This window comes from Eretmochelys imbricata, chromosome 8 (genome assembly GCF_965152235.1).
Source record: "Eretmochelys imbricata isolate rEreImb1 chromosome 8, rEreImb1.hap1, whole genome shotgun sequence".
Taxonomy (NCBI): Eukaryota; Metazoa; Chordata; order Testudines; family Cheloniidae; genus Eretmochelys; species Eretmochelys imbricata.
The window spans coordinates 91,481,723-91,503,726 of NC_135579.1; the positions used below are offsets into that span (position 1 = coordinate 91,481,723).

Genomic DNA, 22,004 nt, shown 5'->3' on the forward strand with positions numbered 1-22,004 from the left:
CATTATGGGGCGCCCTAGGAACCCCACCACAACTGTCTGTCTCCTGGACTCAGGCAATATATTTGCCAGCCCGCGGGGTCCTGGCGGGGCGCGCGCGTGCGGCGGTAGAGGCCTGGCCAGAGGGCTCGAGCCTGGGAAGGGGATGGGACGGGTTAAACCATCGTACATGGATGTCTGCTCCCCCCTCCCTTTCCAAGGAAAGTGAGTAGGTCCTGACACGCAGACTCAACCCCACCCACCCTCTGCCGCCTCCGCTAATAACCGCGCGAGAAGATCACCCAATCAGCGTTTTGCGCGAGCGGATTATTCCTATGAGGCTGTTCAAATGGTCCCGGGTAATTTAACGGCTCTCGGACTGGAGCGAGGCGTGAGAGGTGGGGGGACGCAGAGAGGGAGGCGTAGGGCGGAGCGCGGGTGGCGTGTGGGGGACGGACGGGGCAAAGCCGGCGCAGGCCCAGGCGGCTGTGCCCGTGCCCGTGCCCTGTGGGCAGCAGTTCCCGCGTGGTCCCCGTGGTCCGGGGCGCTGTAACAGTCCCAGCACCGAGGCCAGCCCGAGCTGTGGGCGATGCGGCCTGGCGGTAGGGTGACCAGATGTCCCGATTTTATAGGCACAGTCCCGATATTTGGGGCTTTGTCTTATATAGGTGCCTATTACCCCCCACCCTCGTCCTGATTTTTCACACTTCCTGTCTGGTCACCCTACCTGGCAGCCCCAGGGCTGGGGGAGAGCGAGCGTTGGAAAGAAGTGGCATAAACCAAGCAGCATCTCTGAGTGAGTCTGGTCAAAAAATTGCAACCCCCGACCCCCAAGAACCTGCCCTGGGCTCAGCCAGCACGAGGAGCTCGTTGCGTAGCCCATGGCGGGTTCGCCTTCTGCTCGGCCCTGCGCTCAAGATTTTCCCTGCAGCCAGCTGTGAGAAACCGATTGAGCTTGGACACCTGGAAGCTGAGAGCCCTATGTCACCACTGGCCTACCTGGGCTGGGCTTTCAAAAAACAATACATGAGAGACTCAGGATAAAACTCCAACCGTGAATATAAGGGTTGCAAAGAGGGATGTAAAAGGTTAACCTAAGCATTAGGCTTATCGGTTAACCAGACCTTAACCATTGGCCAGAGGGACTGCGCCAGGCCAGCCAGAGCAACCTTGGTTAACGGTTAACTGATTAAATGATACAATTTTAAACATTTAACCAGTTAACTTTTTTAACCGATATTTACATTGTCATTGCAAAGGGACTGAGAAACAGCTCAGGTGCATGCTCACCCTCTCAAGTCAAGGTGACTCTGGTCTGGGAGGCGGAGGATTGCCTTTGGGCAGGAAGCACCCTGTCGTACAGTAGTAGGGATAAAGATAATAAAGAATGCAAGATGAAGAATCCTCCCTGTCTCCACTAGGTGGTGCCCACAATGTGTAGTTCAAATCAGCACATGGAAAGTAGGCCATAGCCCTCATATCTTTTTTTTTCCCCCCCTCAAACATTTCACCGGTACGCTTGCTTCTGCTTCACCCAATTTCTTTTTTAAACAAAAGTCAAATTTTAGTTCTCTCTTATAGTTTTACTTTAAAGGTGATGTACAAAGGGAAAAATAGGTTGGTGCCCTTTTTTCCTTTTTCTGATTTCTACAGTAGTAGGTCTCAAAAAGAAAAGGAGTCCTTGTGGCACCTTAGAGACTAACCAATTTATTTGAGCATGAGCTTTCGTGAGCTACAGCTCACTTCATCAGATACATACCGTGGAAACTGCAGCAGACTTTATATATACACAGAGAATATGAAACAATACCTCCTCCCACCCCACTGTCCTGCTGGTAATAGCTTATCTAAAGTAATCGTCAGGTTAGGCCATTTCCAGCACAAATCCAGGTTTTCTCACCCTCCACCCCCCCACACAAATTCACCCTCCTGCTGGTGATAGCCCATCCAAAGTGACAACTCTTTACACAATGTGCATGATAATGAAGTTAGGCCATTTCCTGCACAAATCCAGGTTCTCTCACTCCCTCACCCCCCTCCAAAAACCCACCCCCATACACACACAGACTCACTCTCCTGCTGGTAATAGCTCGTCCAAACTGACCACTCTCCAAGTTTAAATCCCCCCCCCCCCCAGATGTTCTGGTTTAACTTGGATTTAAACTTGGAGAGTGGTCAGTTTGGACGAGCTATTACCAGCAGGAGAGTGAGTCTGTGTGTGTATGGGGGTGGGTTTTTGGAGGGGGGTGAGGGAGTGAGAGAACCTGGATTTGTGCAGGAAATGGCCTAACTTCATTATCATGCACATTGTGTAAAGAGTTGTCACTTTGGATGGGCTATCACCAGCAGGAGGGTGAATTTGTGTGGGGGGGTGGAGGGTGAGAAAACCTGGATTTGTGCTGGAAATGGCCTAACCTGACGATTACTTTAGATAAGCTATTACCAGCAGGACAGTGGGGTGGGAGGAGGTATTGTTTCATATTCTCTGTGTATATATAAAGTCTGCTGCAGTTTCCACGGTATGTATCTGATGAAGTGAGCTGTAGCTCACGAAAGCTCATGCTCAAATAAATTGGTTAGTCTCTAAGGTGCCACAAGGACTCCTTTTCTTTTTGCGAATACAGACTAACACGGCTGTTACTCTGAAACCAGTAGTAGGTCTGAAAGTTTTGTGGAGATTTTCTTTGAAAATATTTTCCTGCTTGTTTTTACTTTAGAAATCTAGACTTTGTGACAGACTCAATGGACAGTGGAGGAACTAGTACGATTATGACAAAGATAGAAAGGGATCATAGATGTGGCGAGTTATTGCAGGGCAACCCAAGGTGGGAAGCTGCAGCACATCAGCTTGCAGCACAACAAAGTCCCATGTGGACACCCTTACAAACAGTGTAGCACGGTGAAAGTCCTGGAGTGTGGGTTAGCACACTACTGTTTGAAAGCATAGTTGCTAAGCCACACTCCAGGACCTTCACTAAATGGTACAAGTGTCCACATGGAACATTACACAGCAAGGGGGGGAGGGATTGCTCAGTGGTTTGAGCATTGGCCTGCTAAACTCAGGGTTGTGAGTTCAATCCTTGAGGGGGCCATTTAGGGATCAGGGGCAAAATTGGGGATTGGTCCTGCTTTGAACAGGGGGTTGGACTAGATGACCTCCTGAGGTCCCTTCCAACCCTGATATTCTATGATTCTAAAGTGATGCATTGTAGATTCACTCTTTGGCTTGCTGCATGCTAACTCAGTGTGTAGACAGGGCCAAAGGAAATGAAACCTTATTAGTAGACAGGACATGGTTACCCAGACTGCTTAAAATTGCGAGTTTGGGTTTTTTATGTTTACACCTATTTCAAACACTTGAGAGACTTTTGGAAAGATTTAATACCCCTACCCATTCAGTTATTATCTGAGTAAGTTTCCTATGCACATCCGAGTCATCCAAGAAGTCCACCACCAAAAAGGAAATAAAAATGGACATCCTTTTAAGGCTTAAGAAAAAAAACAGGCAGAAAAAATATTCAAGCCTTTATCATAAAAAAGCAAAAAAGGGCACAACCCCATTTTTCCCTTTGCACATGACCTTTACAGGAAAACTGAAACAAGTAAAAGTGGACTTTGTTCAAAAAATCAAGAGTAGAGAATACTTATATTCATGGTCTTGTAGTTAGAAATGTTTGCTTTCATTCAGTTTATATTATTGAAAAGAAGTTGCTAAATAGCCAGTTTTGAATTATCTTAATCCAGGCTCAATTTTTTTATGTATTTCTGGAGGTAATATCAAGTTTAAAATAGACAAAACAATAAAAAGAAAACTTACATCAAATATCAGGTCCAAATAATATTTTGTGTCAAGGAACAATTCCCAAAAGTACTTTGAAATACACATTCTTCTTTGGACATTAATTGCCAACATTTTAATTATATTTCATTTCTTTTACTTGAGTAGTTGAAATACACAAGTACTAGATCTAAAGGCTTTTTTCTTGATCTGAACAGGATGGATTATATTAGCAAGATGAAAGAAAAAGTTTAAAATGTTCATCTTTTGGGGCTTTGTTCACAGTTCCTAGCACAATGAGTCTCTGATCCATGAATGGCGCCCCAAGTGCTCTTGCAATATAAATAGTTAATGACGATGATAATCTCATAAATTAATTAAATCTATGTTTGGTCAGTTCTTGAATGGGGAAATCTGGTGTTATTTACAGTGGTTCTTGCTGTTGCACCAAACTTAAAAATAAGGCAAAACCTCTGCACATCCTGTTGTACCCAAATCATTATATGGAGGCTGCCTCTTATTAGAACAACTTTTTTGGTGTTCTTATACAAAATTAAAAGTAACAACTGTATTGAGATGTATGGTCTGAGCACAGGATTGGAAGCCAAGAATTCCTGAGTTCTAGTCTTATGGTTTATAGATTCCCCCTCTTGTGTCTTGAGTAAATCACATACTGCCAATTTCCTCACCTGTAAAATGGTGCGTAATACCTTCCTCACAAGGGTGTTGTGAGATATTATTTGGTAAATGGTTGTAAAGCACTTTGAAAGTAAAAGGTGTTGTGTGTGTTCTAAGTATTGCAATTTTAATGAATATTTGCATCTGTTTTGTTATAAAAACATTTAATATTTTATCTGAAATATTGTTACATTAAAAATGTCTTTTTATTGTTAAAGTAAGAAATGCCTTTTGGTCTAATTACAGTACAAACCCACTCTGGGGTTTGTGACATTTAATAAAGAGTCAACTTGTAAAATTACTATTTCCAATAAGCAGCTAACTCTGAGTTGTGCCTTCCAAGAATAAACATGAAATGAGCTGGTTCTAATTGTTGTAAACTTTGTAACAATAGCCTGGTGAGGAGCTTTGGATGGAGTTTCTGTGCAACCAGACAGACTTAATTTTCCCCCTCTATAGTTTGCTGCTTCAGTTTAATTTAGGCTTGTTTGAATTAATAACTAAATTTAAGAGATTATTATAATTCCTTTTTGGATTTTGATACTTTTAAGCCAAGTATAAATAGTGCATGTACACTTTTCAGTGTAGGGGTACATCTAGCTTAAAAGGTTGGTGTCTCAGTTTAAGGGATATAATGAATTTTAATTACAAAATTAAAGAAACAGTCTCCTTAAACTACAAAGTATGTACATCTTAAGGTTTTGCTATAACTCCAGGGACATCCCCTGCCACAGGCCACTTGTATACTACTTTTCTGTGCAAGCAGGATGACTAGTAGAGTAATGGCTGCATGGGATTTGCTCATCATCCTTTACTAACCCATGATATGTCCCTGGCTGGTATGATTTGCACACAAGCACACGTATATGTAAAAAGAAAAGAAGTACTTGTGGCACCTTAGAGACTAACCAATTTATTTGAGCATAAGCTTTCGTGAGCTACAGCTCACTTCATCGGATGCATTCGGTTTATGTGTTGGGGATGAAATGTGTCATGACTCAACCCAGTTTACTAAACGTACTAAAATAGTTGCATTGCAGCCATTTTGCTTATCTGGAATCAGTGCAGTCACTACTGTCCTTACTGAGGGCTGGTCTACACTAGAAAGTTTTACTGGCATACCTTTGTCTGTTAGGAGCGTGCGGAAAAAAAAAATCACACCCCTAACCTACATAGCTATGCTGACAAAAGCCGTACTGTAGACACAGTTATACAGATAGAAAGTCCTTTTGACAGTATTGCTTTTTTTTTTTGTTTGAGGAACTGGTTCTGCCACTATGAACTGTGTCTGCACTAGGGAGGTTTTGCTTAATATAGCTCTACCAGGATACCTATACCACCAAACATTTTTAAGTGTAGACAAGGCCTCATTTACTTCTGATGAGGGTTTGAAGCCAGTACATACAATGTACATTATAGTTCCAGACTCAGCAGGCTGTTTCAACCAGCTTTGTTTTAGTGTCAGCTGGAGTTTTACAAAGAACCCTTTCTATGTACAGCAAAACTTTTCTTCCCAGACTAATCATATCTTTCCATTGTTAAAGAAAAATCTTTGACTGAATATCAAACTAATAAGGAGTTTTGGAATATATTTTTTTACCCTCTGGGAACAAGGCAAAGCAGATTGCAGAAGGTCCCCTGTGACTTCAGCGGGAGAGGTTCTCTACTCACACAAACAGCTCTGCTCAACCTGAAACGATAGAATTCTATCATATTTTAATACAAAAGAATGAAACATTTTAAATCTGTCAAATAGACATGACAAAGTGAACATCTGTAGAACACAGAATCATTCTATTTATGGTGAAAGGCCTCCATATTTCACTTGTGGCTTCCCTTGATATGAACTATGAGGATTTTTTTTTTTTTTTTTTTTGGTTACCCTTAGGATGTCTTCCATATCTCACAGATTCATCATTGGTCTGTAAATTGCTCTTTATTTACTCCATATACGGTCGTCTATTTTTCACAGCTCTTTTTCATAGACAGGATTTATACGGAGAGAGATGGGATACGCCATATGAAGGAGATATTGCTATAGTAAATATTTTTTACTAAATATGAAACAGATACATTAAAACCATATACCATGATGGTGCATAATTTAATATTGTCCCAAATGTCAACATTTTTCTCAAGATTTATTTTTTTATCCGGTGGAAGCTAAGAAACCTCCTTTGATGCTCACTGGTTTTTGGGGTTGTTGCAACAGCTATGCACATCAAGTTAAAAGCCTATTGAACACAGATGCAGATGTCTGTTGCTACTACATGTGTGGCTTAGCTGGAAAATTCCTTTAGAAAGAACATTCTAAAAATATTCAATAAAGTAGAGTCAGGTGAAATTGGTTTCATAACAGGTTTAAACAGTGCACAATTCTAAGCCTTGTGATCTCATCAGAATTTATCTTTGGGCTACTTAGTACTTAAATGGAAAGGATGAAAGAAAAACTCAAGTGGTGATTCAGTAGGTGGCCTTCCTCCTTTTGTCAGTTATGAAACAATGCTCCAGTATCGTACTAGGGCTACTATGCTATCTTTTGGATAAGGCAAACTAAAGCCCAACTATACATGCTTATTAAAGATCCATGGCAGTTTTCAAAAGAGTTGCCTCATTAGTGACAGTATCTTGGCCAAATTCCAATTTAAATAATTACATTTTACTTCCCTGATGTTCCCCTTGTAATATCATTTGCATATATTATTTTCCATTTCCTGCGTCAGTCTGTTTAATGTTGCTCTTCGCTGTTAAAGAGCTACCATGTTTCACCCAAGAGGGGACAGCATTTTAGGGGTAGTACTGTCTCAGTTCAGGGCAACTGCACCTGTACTCCCCCTGGTACAGCAAGAGCAACCACTCTTAGGCTTCAAGCTCCCCAGGCCCTCACCTCTTGTACATGGAGACACGCATCTCTTTTCCTTCTGACCAACGTCTCTCCAAGCTGAACAGTTCCCTAACTTCACTGTGTTATTCCCTGCAGGGACAGTGTGCCTAGCCAGTTTCTTCAGAGACTAATAAACAGAGTAACTGCCAATATTTATACGTAAGGCTAAGATTTTGTCATGGATATTTTTAGTAAAAGTCAGGGACAGGTCACAAGCTATAATGAAAAAATCACAGAAGCCCATGACCTGTCTCTGACTTTTACTAAAAATATCCATGACAAAATGGGGAGCCTGGGCAGCAGCAGGCAAGCTGGGAGCTCCAGGGGCCCCACCCGTGAGGGCTCAGAGCTCCAGGGTCACCCCTCTGTTAGCAGCTCCAAGCTGTGGGGTTCCCCCTGGCTCCTGCTGTAGCCGGGACCTGCGGGGGTTCCCCATGCCTCCCACAGCAGCTGGGAGCTCTGCGGGGTACCCCTGCCACTCACCCCCAGCTCCCGGCCTCCGCGGGTGACAGGGGACCCTGCAGCTTCCAGCTGACACTGGCTGAAGTCACAGAGGTCTTTGGAAGTCACGGATTCCATGGCTTTCATGACTAAATCGCAGCCTTAGTTATAAGTTGCCATACAGGACTTTCTTTACAAGCCTATTTTATTCTTAAGTTAAAAGCACTACAGAGAAGCCATATTAAAAACAATAAAAGAACCAACTCATGCTAATAAGCTTACCCGAGATCAACCCAACCCTAAAAAACAGTTACTCACCTTCTCATAACTGTTGTTCTTCAAGATGTGCTGTTCATGTCCATTTTAATCAGGTGTGTGCACGTGTACCGCAGCTGGAAGATTTTTCCCATAGCAGCATCCGTCAGGTTGGCCTGGTTGCCCCCTGGAGTTGCACCTTCATGATACTCAATATAGAGCCATGCCAGCGCACCACCCTCTGAGTTCCTTCTTGCCAGCTACTCCAACAGAGGGGTAGAAGGGTGGGTATTGGAATGGACATGAACACCACATCTCGAAGAACAACAGTTATGAGAAGGTGAGTAACTGTTTTTTCTTCTTTGAGTGCTTGTTCATGTCCATTCCAATCAGGTGACTCCCAAGCCTAAGTTCTGGAGGCTGGGTCGGAGTTATGCAGTGATTGGAGCACTGCTCTACCAAAGGCTGCATCATCTCTGGCCTGCTGGGTAATCGCATACAGTGAAAATATGTATAGATGACCATGTCACCGCTCTACATATTTCCTGGGTGGGAACCTGCACCAAGAACACTACTGAAGAAACCTGCGCCCTAGTGGAGTGCACTGTGAGCGGAAGCAGCAGGTGCTGCTGCCAGGGTGTAGTACTTGCGGATGCAGGACGTGATCCACGATGAAATTCGTTGGGAGAAGACTGGAAGATCTTTCATCCTGACTGCCATAGCCGCAGACAGCTGAATTGACTTCCGGAACGGATACTTTCTCTCGATGTAGAAGGCTAGCACTCTGCAGACATCCAGTGAGTGCTCCCTGCCACTTGAGTGTGGCTTAGGATAGAACACTGGAAGGAAGATGTTCTGATTGATGTGAAATTGGGAAACAACCTTCAGGAGGAAAGCTGGATGTGGCCAGAGCTGAACTTTGTCCTTGTAGAACACGGTGTAAGGAAGCTCCGATGTTAGGGCCTTTAGCTCAGACACCCTCCTGGCTGAAGTTATCGCTATCAGAAATGCCACCTTGTACAAAAGATAGAGCTGGGAGCCTGTCAGCAGTGGTTCAAAGCGCAGCCCCATCAGTCTGGAAAGAACCAGATTGAGGTCCCAGGCTGGGATCAGCTGTCGGACATGTCGATATAGCCTGTCAAGACCTTTCAGGAAACGGCTGACAAAAGGGTTGGCAAAGACTGACTGGCCCTCTGCGCCTGGATGGAAGGCAGAGATTGTGGCCAAGAGAACCCTTATGACAACATGGACAGCCCCTGCTGCTTGAGGTGGAGAAGGTAGTCCAGTATGAGTGGTATAGAGGCAAACATTGAGGATGAAGGATACTGTGCCGACCAGATTGAGAATCTCTTCCACTTGGCAAGATAGGTAGCCCTGGTGGAGGGTTTCCTACTGCCAAGGAGGAGTTGTCTAACTGGGTCCAAGCAGGAGAGCTCCATGGGGTACAGCCACGGAGCTTTCCCGCTGTGAGGTGCAATGACTCGAGGTTCAGGTGCTCGAGATGGCCATGATCCTGAGTTATTAAGTCCGGGAGAAGCAGCAAGGTGACTGGGGCTTCCACAGACATTTCCAGGAGAGCTGTGTACCCGTGTTGGCGGGGCCAGGCTGGAGCTATCAATATCACTGAAGCCTCTTCCCTACGTATCTTGAGGAGCACCTTGTGAATAAGAGTGAAGGGCGGGAACGCTCAGAGGAGGAACGCATCCATGATGGAGCCCTGGCTGTGATTCAGAAAGGACCAAAATTGCTGGCACTTCCTGTTGTGTCGCGTGGCGAACAGGTCTATCTGGGGAAAGCCCCACCGTTGGAAGATTGAGTTTGCGACGTCCAGGCATAAGGACCACTCTTGGCCGTGGAACTACCTGCTGAGATAGTGTTATACCAATAAAATAAAAACCAGCAGGATCTTATTAAAGGGGAAAAGGCAAAATACCACATTTATTGTGAATACAGAAAGAATGATAGTAAGCAGTTAGTTATAGCTATAACATTCCATTCAATCTCATATTTATTCACACATTCATTCATACAAACACACGAACACAGGTTCTGCAAGGTTGTTATCATAGTTACCAGACTTAGAGTTGCTCATGCCAAGGTGGCCTGGACATGAGGAGGGAGCAGGGCCTTGTCAGATGCACATCTGATGCTCCTGGAAGTTGATTTGCAGAATCAGACCCCAAAGTTCTCACTTTCTAGAGTCCATTTTTATAGGAATTTCTTCCTATGCCAGTCTATGGGAATTGCTTCATCATGCTGTTGCTGAATCAATCAGCAGATAGCACATTCCTGGTGGCTCCACGCTGCAAGCTGTCAAAGAAACTGCGGAATCACCTGATCAACATCCTCCACAGCAAACAGGGAAAGATTAAGAATGAGCTCTAAAAACTGGATACTGTCATAAACAAACAACCTTCGACTCAAACTTCCTCGTGGCTGGACTTTACTAAAACTAGATAAGCGATTTACAACACTCACTTTGCTTCTCTACAAAAGAAAAAGGACACTAAATTATCTAAACTACTACATGCCACAAGGGGCCACAGCAATGGTTCCCTTAACCCACCCAGCAATATTGTTAATCTATCCAACTATACTCTTAACCCAGCAGAAGAATCTGTCCTATCTCGGGGCCTCTCCTTCTGCCCCTCCACCCCCACGAACATGATACAGTTCTGTGGTGACCTAGCATCCTATTTTCAACGTCTCCGACTCAAGGAATATTTCCAACACACCTCTGAACAACATACTAATCCACAGAGACCTTCCTACCAACACTACAAAAAGAAGGATTCTAGGTGGACTCCTCCTGAAGGTCGAAACAGCAGACTGGACTTCTACATAGAGTGCTTCCGCCGACGTGCAGGGGCTGAAATTGTGGAAAAGCAGCATCACTTGCCCCATAACCTCAGCCATGCAGAACACAATGCCATCCACAGCCTCAGAAACAACTCTGACATCATAATCAAAAAGGCTGACAAAGGAGGTGCTGTCGTCATCATGAATAGGTCGGAATATGAACAAGAGGCTGCTAGGCAGCTCTCCAACACCACTTTCTACAAGCCATTACCCTCTGATCCCACTGAGGGTTACCAAAAGAAACTACAGCATTTGCTCAAGAAACTCCCTGAAAAAGCACAAGAACAAATCCACACAGACACACCCCTGGAACCCTGACCTGGGGTATTCTATCTGCTACCCAAGATCCATAAACCTGGAAATCCTGGGCGCCCCATCATCTCAGGCATTGGCACCCTGATAGCAGGATTGTCTGGCTATGTAGACTCCCTCCTCAGGCCCTACACTACCAGAACTCCCAGCTGTCTTCGACACACCACTGACTTCCTGAGGAAACTACAATCCATCGGTGATCTTCCTGATAACACCATCCTGGCCACTATGGATGTAGAAGCCCTTTACACCAACATTCCACACAAAGATGGACTGCAAGCCATCAGGAACACTATCCCCGATAATGTCACGGCAAACCTGGTGGCTGAATTTTGTAACTTTGTCCTCACCCATAACTATTTCACATTTGGGGACAATGTATACCTTCAAATCAGCGGCACTTCTATGGGTACCCGCATGGCCCCACAGTATGCCAACATTTTTATGGCTGACTTAGAGCAACGCTTCCTCAGCTCTCGTCCCCTAATGCCCCTACTCTACTTGCGCTATATTGATGACATCTTCATCATCTGGACCCATGGAAAAGAAGCCCTTGAGGAATTCCACCATGATTTCAACAATTTCCATCCCACCATCAACCTCAGCTTGGACCAGTCCACACAAGAGATCCACTTCCTGGACACTACAGTGCTAATAAGCAATGGTCACATAAACACCACCTTATACCAGAAACCTACTGACCGCTATTCCTACCTACATGCCTCCAGCTTTCACCCAGACCACACCACATGATCCATTGTCTACAGCCAAGCTCTACAATACAACCGCATTTGCTCCAACCCCTCAGACAGAGACAAACACCTACAAGATCTCTATCAAGCATTCTTACAACTACAATACCAACCTGCTGAAGTGAAGAAACAGATTGACAGAGCCAGAAGAGTACCCAGAAGTCACCTACTACAGGATAGGCCCAACAAAGAAAATAACAAAACACCACTAGCCGTCACCTTCAGTCCCCATCTAAAACCTCTTCAACGCATTATCAAGGATCTACAACCTATCCTGAAGGACGACCCATCACTCTCACAAATCTTGGGAGACAGGCCACTCCTTGCCTACAGACAGCCCCCAAACTTGAAGCAAATACTCACCAGCAACCACACACCACACAACAGAACCACTAACCCAGGAACCTATCCTTGCAACAAAGCCCGTTGCCAACTGTGCCCACATATCTATTCAGGGGACACCATCATAGGGCCTAATCATGTCAGACACACTATCAGTGGCTCATTCACCTGCACATCTACCTATTTTATATATGCCATCATGTGCCAGCAATGCCCCTCTGCCATGTACATTGGTCAAACTGGACAGTCTCTACGTAAAAGAATAAATGGACACAAATCAGATGTCAAGAATTATAACATTCATAAACCAGTCGGAGAACACTTCAATCTCCCTGGTCACTCGATTTCTGATCTCAAAGTGACTATCCTTCAACAAAAAAACTTCGAAAACAGACTCCAACAACAGATTGCTGAATTGGAATTAATTTGCAAATTGGATACAATTAACTTAGGCTTGAATAGAGACTGGGAGTGGTTGAGTCATTATACTAAGTGAAACTATTTCCCCTTGTTTATTTCTCCCCCTCCCCACTGTTCCTCAGAGGTTCTTGTTAACTCCTGGAAATGTGCTGGAAATGGCCCACCTTGATTATCACTTCAAAAGGTTTTGTCTCCCCCCCCATCCCACTCTCCTGCTGGTAATAGCTCATCTTAAGCGATCATTCTCCTTACAATGTATATTTTTTCATGGTCTGTGTGTGTATAAAATCTTCTCACTGTACTTTCCACTTTATGCATCCGGTGAATTGAGCTTTAGCTCACGAAACTTATGCTCAAATAAATTGGTTAGTCTCTAAGGTGCCACAAGTACTCCTTTTCTTTTTGTGAATACAGACTAACACGGCTGCTACTCTGAAACTTATCTCTATTTTAATCACAATTGTTAATACAACAAAAGGGCGGGGAGTCTCTGGGTGCTGTTTCTGTTGTTACAGAGTATTGCTTTGAGTCTCTCTGTGTGAATTGCTTTGAGAACAGACTCTGTCTTAGAATGTACTAACGCAATTAGCAGCTTGCAAGTTTCACACATAGAGAGAGAGAAACAGTACCAAAACCCAAGAGACCTCTTAATTAGTAATACCCTTGAATTTAAACTATGGGGAATCAAAGTCATTTGTGATTTTAATACAGAACTTCTTTAATATGATCCAACAATAGTCTGCCAACTCATTCTGTACCCCAGGGAGGTACGATGCTTGCAGGTGGTGTATTGAATGCTTTATGCACAAGTCCCTCAATATGAGGGCTTCCTGGCACAGAGGAGAGGAGTGTGCACTCCCTCATTTGCTGATATAGAACATCGCCAGGGTGTTGTCTGTCATGACTGATACACAACTGTCAAATGGGCTTGGAAAAACTGGCATGCCAGGCACACGGCTCTCAGCTCTCTGACATTGATGTGGAAAGTGAGTTCTGCCTCAGACCAGATCCCTTGTGTCCTGAGGTCTCCCAGATGTGCCCCCAGCTCAAGGCTGACGTGTCCATCACTAGCAAGAGGGATGACTGAGGACCGGTGAAGGGGACCCCTGCACAGACTACTTGCGGGTCGAGCCACAACTGGAGGGAGTTAAGGACTGGGTGAGATACAGTCACGACCCTGTCCAAACTGTCCCAAGCCAGCCGATACACCAAGGCTAGCCACAACTGGAGTGGCTGGAGTCTGAGCCTGACGTATTGCACCACATAGGTATAGAACCATGTGTCCTAGAAGTTTCAGGCAATTTCTTGCTGTGGTGGTGGCAAACTGACTGAGACTTCGGATGATGTCACCCAGGGTCTGAAACCTTGCTTCCGGGAGGTATGCTCTGGCCTGTGTCGAGTCCAATACCGCCCCTATGAACTCTATCCGCTGAACCAGGGACAGAGTTGATTTCTCACATTGAGGAAAAGGCCCAGTTGGTCGAACGTCATTCTTATGAAGTCCACTTGTGCCTCCACTTGAGACTTGGAGCGGCCCTTGATGAGTCAGTCGTCGAGGTACGGAAACATCTGTACCTGCCATCTGCACAGGAATGCACCCACGACTGCCATGCACTTGGTAAACACCTGAAGTGCCACTGACAGGCCGAACGGGAGGACTGTGAAATGAGAGTGGTTGTTGTTCACCACAAACTTGAGGTACCTTCTGTGGGACGGAATGATTGCAATATGAAAATATGCATCCTTCAAAGTGAGGGCAGCATACCAGTCCCCTGGATCCAAGGAAGGGAAGATGGAGGCCAAGGAGACCATGCAGAAGTTCAGTTTCTTTATGAATCTTTTGAGCTCCTGCAGGTCTAGGATGGGCTTGAGCCCCCCCTTGGCTTTCGGTATTAGAAAATACCGGGAATAGAAGGCCTTGCCCTTCTGCTCCTGAGGAACCTCTTCCAGTGCCCCTAGCAGTAGGAGCAAGTGCACCTCCTTTACAAGGAGCTGCTCGTGAGAGGGGTCCTTGAAGAGGGACGGGGAAAGGGGGTAGAAGCGCACAGAATTGGATGGAGTATCCCCTCTCTACTGTGCAGAGCACCCAATGGTCTGATGTGATGCGGGACCACGCAGGGCAGAAAGGAAATAGTTGGGACAAAAAGGTAAGACAGGGTGGATCCAGTCTTTGCACTGGTACACCATCTTTGATTGCCCCTTCAGAAGGCCTGTTTCGGGCCCAAAGGTGGCTTGGGTTGGCCAGAGCCCTGGCCTGAGTATTCCTGCAGCCTCTTCCTGCCATTCCTATTCCTCCTCCTTGAACCGTCCTGTCGGTTCTGTTGTTGGAAGAACCATGGCAGAGGTTGTGACCTGGAGTGTCTCTGCTGTGTGGTGGGGGTGTGAAGGCCCAAGGATTTGAGGGTGGCTCTGGAGTCCTTCAGGCTATGAAGCCTTTTATCCATCTGTGGCGAGTCGATGACTCACTGGTGTGGCGCCTCCTGCTGGTTGTCTGGGAATTAGCTCTTTCCAGCCTCAGAGCACCCTCCGCGGGCCAGTGTCTTGCCTGCTGCTGGCCCCGTGTCCCTCCCAGACCCCGGTGCCCCTTTATCTCGGGGTTCTGTTCCCAGCAGTAACCCACAATCTGGGTTTCCCCTCCCTGGGGAACCTCCAACCCTCTAAACCCACCTTGCCTCAGTGGCTACTGCCAGTCATCATCTAGCCTTTGCTCACTGGGGCAGACTGTAGTCTGTAATGGCCACTCATCACAGGCAAGGGGGTAGGACCAGCTGCCTTTGCCTAACCCTGGGCTGCAGCTCTGGAACCCCAGTACCTGTGCAGGCCTTCACGAAGGCCTGCAGCCTGGGGGTTTACCAGGCAGGAGCTCCTCAGCTCCCCTTTGCCCTTCCCTAGCCCTCCTCAGGCACCTTCAGCTCCCAGGCAGCCAGCCCTTCTCACTCCAGGGCTAGAGTGAGACTTCTCCCAGCTTCTGGCCCGCAGCCCTCTTATGGGCCAGGCGTGGCCCCAGCTGTGGCTGCTTTCCCAATCAGCCTAGACTTTCACAACCACAGCTCTCTCCAGGGCTGCTTTTAACCCTTGTTTTCCAGGAGTGGGGCAGGCGCCCCACTACACCGTTTTTTTTGAAAACAGAATCACACCCTCAAGGGGAATGTCCTGTATTGTCTGTTGGACCTTGCAAGGGAGGCCAGAGACCTGGAGCCAGGCACCCCTTCTCTTGGCCACGCCTGTAGTCATCACCCTCGTGGCTGCATCAGCTCCATCCAGAGCTGCCTGCAGGGAAGCTCGGGAAATGAGCTTACCCTTGTCGGTCAAGATCAAGAATTCGGCATGGGAGTCTTGTGGCAGCAGCTCTGCAAATTTTGCCATTGCCCCACATGTATTATAGCAGTACCTGCTGACAATGGCTTGCTGATTTGAAATGCGGAGCTGCAACCTGCCCGTAGGGTAGACCTTCCTCCCCAAAAGATCGAGTCTTTTCACCTCCCTGTTCTTAGGGGAGGGTCCCTGGTAGCTTTGCCACTCACGCTGATTGGCAGCATCCACGACAAGGGAATCAGGCGGCGGGTGCGAGTATAAATGCTCATAGCCCTAGATGGCACAAAATAGCACCTTTCATTGCACTTAGCTGTGGGGGGCCACTAGGATGTGGTCTGCCATAAAGTTTTGGTCCTGTCCAATATGGTCTTGATAAGAGGCAGGGCAATGCGTGCAGGTCCGGAGCGCGCGAGGATATCCACCATCGGATCTGCGTCCTTCACTACCTCCTCTGCCTGAATACCTAGACCTGGGCAACTCCCTGCAGGAACTGCTGCAACACCCTGTTGTCCTCCAGGGCTGGGGCTATAGCAGCGCCTGCCAGCGTCTCATCTGGTGAGGAAGAAGCCCCCATAAAGCGTGGCTGTTCTCTTCTGTCACACCCAAGGGGTCACATGAATCTTGTGGATCGTGGGCTGGTGCCGACCCGGATGGGGCCGTGCCCCTCGGTGCCGGGACAGGAGACACCCCTGTCGGGATGTAGGCATCGCTGTCGATGCCGGAGGAGGTATTGATGCTGGTGCTACCATAGGTGGCGATGCCGATATAGGTGCCGCAGATGACACCAGTGTCAGTGGTGCTGGTGACGATGCCACAGCCGACGGCGTCAAAGTAAGTGCTGGCGGCGCCTCAGTAGCTAGACGCAGTGGCTCAGAGAGTGCTGGAGCTGCAGGTCCATGAGGGACAGAAGGTGGCACAACGGTAGCCGAAGCTACAGACGTTGATGCCGAGCGCGACCTCTGCCTCTGTACCTGGCTTTGAGGGAAGGCCCAGGGCGTCCAGAAGGGCCACTGCGTCGGGTTCTGCCACTGCAGTGGCCAAGGTGCTGGGTAGGCTTGTCTCTCCCACCGCTACCTGGCTCTCCTGCTCTTACTCCTGTTGGAGCGATAGGAGTTGGACTCTGACTCCAAGATCTCCGAAAAAGAAGACCACTGCGAGGCGCAGAGTGTCGGAAGCTAGGGGACCGACTGGGCTCTGGTTCCCGGGCTACTGGCGGCACGGGGTGCTATGGAGAAGGCAAGCGCCAGGACAATGTGGCCGGCTTCCCTCTTGATTGTACTGTGGGGCGGGCCGGTGCTGTCGGTGCCAGTGGTTCATCCCTCCTTGGAGGTGAGGGTGGCGTTGTTTGGCTTAATAAATCCTGAGCTGCCTCAAATGCCTCCGGGGTCGATGGGAACTGCAGCTGCTGACTCCTAGGTTCCAGCGAGCAGGGTGGGCCTGGACTCAACTGTCCCTCCAGGGCTGGCGTCGACACGACCCTCACAGGCAACGTGGTGCTGTGATCCAACTGGGCTCTCACAGTTGTCGGCTCTTTAGTTTTGGCTGGGGGAGAATGATCACTCTCCAGCTTCTTTTTCTTCTGAGGCACCAGTGATTGCGACCGGTGCCTACCCGCTGAATGGACGTGGAAGGACCCATGATGGTGCTGAGAGTCTCACACAGAGTCCTTTCTCAGCACCGGTTCCCTGGATGACGGTGCTGGGGTGCTCCCCACCAAGGAGGAGGCGCTGGGCGCAAGATCCCGGGTGAATGGGCGTGAACAGCTGCCTCCATAAGCAGAACTTTGAGCCGCTTCTCCCTTTCTTTTAAAGTTCTTGGGCGAAACTCGTGGCAAATTCTGCAATGGTCCTTTTGGTGACCCTCACCTAGGCAGCTTAAACATGCGGTTTATGGATCGCTTTTTGGCATGCACTTGGCACAGACCTCACACTTTTTGAACCCCAGGGACCACGGCATACCACAGCTCCGGGGAGTCGTGGGGGGGAACCCCCAACACACTCTAAAATACCTATAAAACTACTACTACTAACTACAGAAGAACTATAAACAAATGAAATGGACAGAGACACTTGCTAAAGCAAGAGCTATGGGACATTCCAGCTAACTGTCACTGGCGGTAAGAAGGAACTGAGGGGGTGGTGGGTCTGCAGGTCTCTATATTAAGCGCCATGAAGATGCGACTCCAGGGGGTGCCCAGGCCAACCCAACGGATGCTGCTATTGGAAAAAAAACTTCCGGCTGCCGTGCATGTGCCCGCACTCACACCTGATTGGAATGGACATGAACAAGCACTCGAAGATGAACAAGGAGTTCCTTGTGGGTTCAAGTTCATAGCTTCAGCTCATAACAAGCACCCAGTGTTATGGAATATCAGTAGACCAAGTCCTTCCAACCCTTCTTGAAGGATTGGGGCCCGCCATGGACCATAGTGTCTGTCCGCTTGGGGGATCAGGAAAAAGGCCCTGAGCCTGTTTAAAATCAGGCTATTTATCCCCAAATCCTTTCTTTGTCTCTTGATCCCTGGAGAATTTAGTTTGAACTAGTATATGTGAACCTCTCCAGAGGGGTGGCTAAAAAGGGCTGATAACTAGAGGAATGACATTAGCATCCCCAAAGTTACATACCGTCTCACAACACATAAACAATTGCATTTTTAATATAGTGGATCTCAAAGGTGTTGAATTTAATTCAGTAACGTTTATCTTAATCCTACGAGGTTTGTCCAGGATATTGTCATATCTGTCTCAAGTATTATTATTTATTATTTGCATTCCCTTAAAATGATTGGTATACTGTATAGAGTTGGTATATCAATTTAAGTTTGAAAAGCTTTTTGTGCTATTTCTGGATTCATGTAATTTGTTATATAAGAGTAAATTATTATATTTCAATATTCCTGAATGGAGTTTGTACCCTTGAATTATGGTACTAGTACTATATATTGTAGGAGTAATAACAGAACTGTTGTACAAATTTGCTTTACACATAAATATAGTAAGAGTGTAAAGTTTGAATTTCTGCATGAGCCTGAACACCACTGTGAGCATATACCCCTTTAAGCTATAGAACCAAGGGCCATATTTACAAAGGTATTTAGGTGCCTAAAGATGCAGACAAACACCTAGTAGGATTTACAAAAACTCCTATGCAGGAAGTGCCTAACTCCCATTGACATTCAATGGGATTTAGGCATCTAGCTCACACTGAAAAATCTGGCACTTCATAGCAGTTAAAATACATAAACATTTAATCCTATATAGATCCCTTCTAAGGCAACAAGTAAAATCAAATCCAGCCCAGGTGGTGGTGACAAAGCAGTACCATTTCTTGGTTGTTCAGTAATCTGGGTTCCATTAAGTCTACTTCATGCTGCCAATGTAAGGGCCTGTCTACACTGGCACTTTACAGCGCTGCAACTCTCTTGCTCAGGGGTATGAAAGAACACCACCCTGCCCCCCCCCGAGCGCAGCAAGTTTCAGCGCTGCAAAGCACTGGTGTAGACAGTGCACCAGCACTGGGAGCTACACCCCTTGTGGAGGTGGTTTTTTAGAGCGCTGGGAGACCTCTCTCCCAGCGTTTTGCCGTGACTAGACAAACTATGTTAAAGCATTGCCATGGCAGCGCTTTAATGTTGCCAGTGTAGACTAGCTCTTTGTGGCCAACCGAGTAATCCCCTCGTGTGGGAAGCTGGAAGGCAGTGGAGAAACAAGTCCTCAGTAGCAGGACAGTGGAGTAAGCATTGAGACAGCACAGAATTCTGCATGTGTCTGCACCTTGAATCAGTAACAGTTTGGAATACGCTTCCAAGGAATTAGTCCCTTTGTTCGGGCTGGGCTTGTGTTTGGTGTGGATACAGTACTCCCTGACACTCCATTTACACAAGGGAGTATCTCAGGAGGAGTTAAAGTCATTGTTTTGGCTAAAACAAACCTGTCCCTGCCTCCGCCTGGAAAAGAGATAATGAAAAGCTGTTTTCAGGGATGATGCGATGCATGCCCCACTGCTTCAGAATATTACAGAAGAGATGATTGCAGTCTATCGAAAGTGTGAGCAGAATGACATAGAAAGGACTCGCAAAAAGAAAAGGAGTACTTGTGGCACCTTAGAGACTAACCAATTTATTTGAGCATAAGCTTTCGTGAGCTACAGCTCACTTCATCGGATGCATGTTGCATCCGATGAAGTGAGCTGTAGCTCACGAAAGCTTATGCTCAAATAAATTGGTTAGTCTCTAAGGTGCCACAAGTACTCATTTTCTTTTTGCGAATACAGACTAACACGGCTGTTACTCTGAAACCCATAGAAAGGACTGTGCACCACATGAGATCATTTCACCCTATGATCTTGGGTGCTGAGTACCTAGCACTCCCACTGTAGTCAAAGAGATGTGGCACCCCAGCACCTTTGTAGATCAGGCACTTAATTTGCTGCCATATATCTTAGAGAAGAGCATGTTTGATGCCAGTTGCAGTGTCTGTAATAGATTTCATAGGATTTTTTTTTTAATCTTCTTGAAAAGTTTGTAATGTTTTCCAGGTTTTATATGAACATCATGATGTTTTGACACATCAAAGGAAAAGATACAGCGCTAGAAAAGCAGAAGCTGTTAACCTGAAGCACAGACTCCTTCCTACTTCCACAGAACTGATGAATAGCAACTTTGGGGCTTTGATCAAATCTTAAAAAGCTAAGAAGTTAAAATGAAAGGGGTGGCTGATGGTTTACAGCCACATTAACTAAAACCAGTGGTTTGTTAACTACATGAGGAAGGAGTAACCTTTGAATTTGTCAATAGGGAATTCAATATCTGTTACTCTGAATAAAAAATCCTTACTCTGATTATGCAGGTAACAGTGAGGTGAAGAAATTTATTGATATAAAAACTTCTATGAAACTGCCAAATGTTATGATTGATTTAGACCAGTGGTTCCCAAATTTGTTCCACTGCTTGTGCAGGGAAAGCCCCTGGTAGGCCGCGCCGGTTTGTTTACCTGCCGTGTCCGCAGGTTTGGCCGATCGCGGCTCCCAGTGACTGCAGTTTGCTGCTCCAGGCCAATGGGAGCTGCTGGAAGCAGCGCGGGCCAAGGGACATACTGGCTGCCGCAAGCTCCCATTGGCCTGAAGCAGCGAACCACGGCTACTGGGAGCTGCGATCGGCCGAACCTGCGGACGCGGCAGGTAAACAAACTGGCCGGGCCCGCCAGGGGCTTTCCCTGCACAAGCGGCAGAACAAGTTTGGGAACCACTGATTTAGACTATTAATTATTTGTATTATGACATTACAGCATTGCTCAGAGCCAATCAGGTCAGGGCCACATTGTGCTAGGCACTCTACAGACATACAATAAAACAGTCCCTGCCCCAAGGAGTTTACAATCTTAGAACCCAATCCTGGAAACACTTGTGTGTTTATAGTTAAGCTTTAGTTAAGTTTAAGCATACGAATAGGGCCAATGCTTTCAGTGGCGCTACTTTTGTAATTAAAGTTAAGCATGTGCATGTTTCCAGGCTCAGGGCCTTAGTTTAAGATCAAATGCAGTAGCTGGGTGACACAAACGAAAAGGAGAGAAGAAGTAGTACAGGGTACTTTTGCATAGACTAAAAGTGTATACAATTATATGTATACATGTTTGGGGGTTTGTTATGGGGCAAGTGCACCCCATCCCCTCTTGGGGCAGGGTGAGGGTAATTACTTCCCCACAGCCGCGTCTTTGCGACCACCCCTTGTCCTGGGGTAGCATGGCCTAGTGGTAAAAGTCAATGTGGCCACTCTCTCTCAAGTTTATGAGGCCCGATGGTCAGAGTCAGGGTGATGGCCCCTTCCCACAGGGCTGTGGAAGCAAAGGACCCGAGTCACTATGGCTAGCCTAGTGGTCAGAGTCAGTGTGCCCACCTGGCTTAGCAAGGCGGTGTGGCCTAGTGGCCAGAGTCAGTAGGACTGCCCTCTCTAAGGGCTGCATGGCCAAATGGCCAAGGTCAGTATAACTGCCCC

The 22,004-nt window shown here is 46.7% G+C and overlaps 1 long non-coding RNA gene across 2 annotated transcripts; it reads left to right on the top strand.

Moving 5' to 3' along the window:
- The first annotated feature begins 112 nt into the window (after nucleotides 1-112).
- On the top strand, nucleotides 113-20,726 carry LOC144268590 (uncharacterized). Of its 2 annotated transcripts, none has more exons than XR_013346799.1 (3): nucleotides 113-335; nucleotides 645-772; nucleotides 20,549-20,726. It is a non-coding gene; the product is annotated as an uncharacterized LOC144268590 (long non-coding RNA). The 2 variants fall into 2 exon arrangements; XR_013346798.1 differs by lacking the exon at nucleotides 20,549-20,726 and adding an exon at nucleotides 2,635-4,802 and having other exon boundaries at nucleotides 645-1,635.
- The last annotated feature ends 1,278 nt before the right edge of the window (nucleotides 20,727-22,004 follow it).